This window comes from Aplysia californica, unplaced genomic scaffold (assembly GCF_000002075.1).
Source record: "Aplysia californica isolate F4 #8 unplaced genomic scaffold, AplCal3.0 scaffold00012, whole genome shotgun sequence".
In the NCBI taxonomy this organism is placed as follows: domain Eukaryota; kingdom Metazoa; phylum Mollusca; class Gastropoda; order Aplysiida; family Aplysiidae; genus Aplysia; species Aplysia californica.
The window spans coordinates 2,585,278-2,586,390 of NW_004797282.1; the positions used below are offsets into that span (position 1 = coordinate 2,585,278).

At 37.0% G+C, this 1,113-nt stretch overlaps 1 protein-coding gene across 1 annotated transcript in view; it reads left to right on the forward strand.

Moving 5' to 3' along the window:
* LOC101859749 (transient receptor potential cation channel subfamily A member 1) overlaps positions 1-1,113 on the forward strand; it is a gene marked incomplete in the record, with an annotated part of 51,425 nt that overhangs the window by 26,596 nt on the left and 23,716 nt on the right.

Here is a 1,113-nt window from a genome sequence, read left to right on the forward strand (position 1 = left end):
TTATTATTATTACGAACGGTGATATAGGTCTTCCTCCAGATTCTGACTATTAAAACGAAAATTTTGATTGATAGTCGCCTTTCTCCGTTCCATCTAGCTTTTATCTCTGTTTCGTAGGGTTAAACAAACTCTATGTTCAGGGGGGTATTTTACTACTTTATAAACTCATATTCCATGTTCATCTTTACTCCGAACAGATCTCGATCTAGATTGACATCTTCTTGCTAACTAGATTCTAATCCAAATCAGTCTTGAATTCTGTGCTCCAAATACATGTACATCTAGGATATAGAAATCTAGATCTTGGGCCTTGCTCTATAAAACGCTACTCAGAAAGTACTCTCCAAATTTTGAAAACGTCAATATAACGGAGTGATCAACGAGTTGGGGACATCACTACACCAAATATATCTAGAAAAAAAGTCAATACAATGAAGTCTGACCTGAAGTATCCATCGACACTGCAAAACACACATCTAAACAGAGTTAAATATCGAGATTCTAGATCTGGAAACAGTAGAAGTAGTTTTGTAAACACGAAGTAGAATTCTGTGGCACACACATGACAAAGCACAAACCGCACTTCTGTTCTTGCTAACTACTCCAATTCGGTCTTGAATTATTCTGTGTAAAATAGGCCTACATCTAGGATATATAGAGATGTAGATCAAGAGTCTTGCTCTATTTTTTTTCAATAGGCACCAAATACGCGCCAGATCCTTTGAAAACGTCAATAAAACGACATAAACATTTTGTGGGTTTAAACGAACTCAACCTGTTGGGGACATGACTACACCAAATGTATCTAGAAAAAGTCAATATAATAAAGTCTGGCCTGAAGTATCCATCGACACTGCGAACCACACATCCAAACAGAGTTGGATATCTTGATTCCAGAACTGGAAATAGTAGAAGCAGCTGCTTCACGCACACGACGTAGAACAAACCGAAACGGAAGTAGTCCCCAGTAAAATATGAAATGGCTAATGGCAGCGTAAAAATATCTGAGAGCTTTGATTTACAGGAAAAACCATAAAACCTGAAAAATCAAAAGGTAGCTTCCGAACTTCGAAAACACATGTATGACCACGTAACTCTTTGTGATAATTTTTA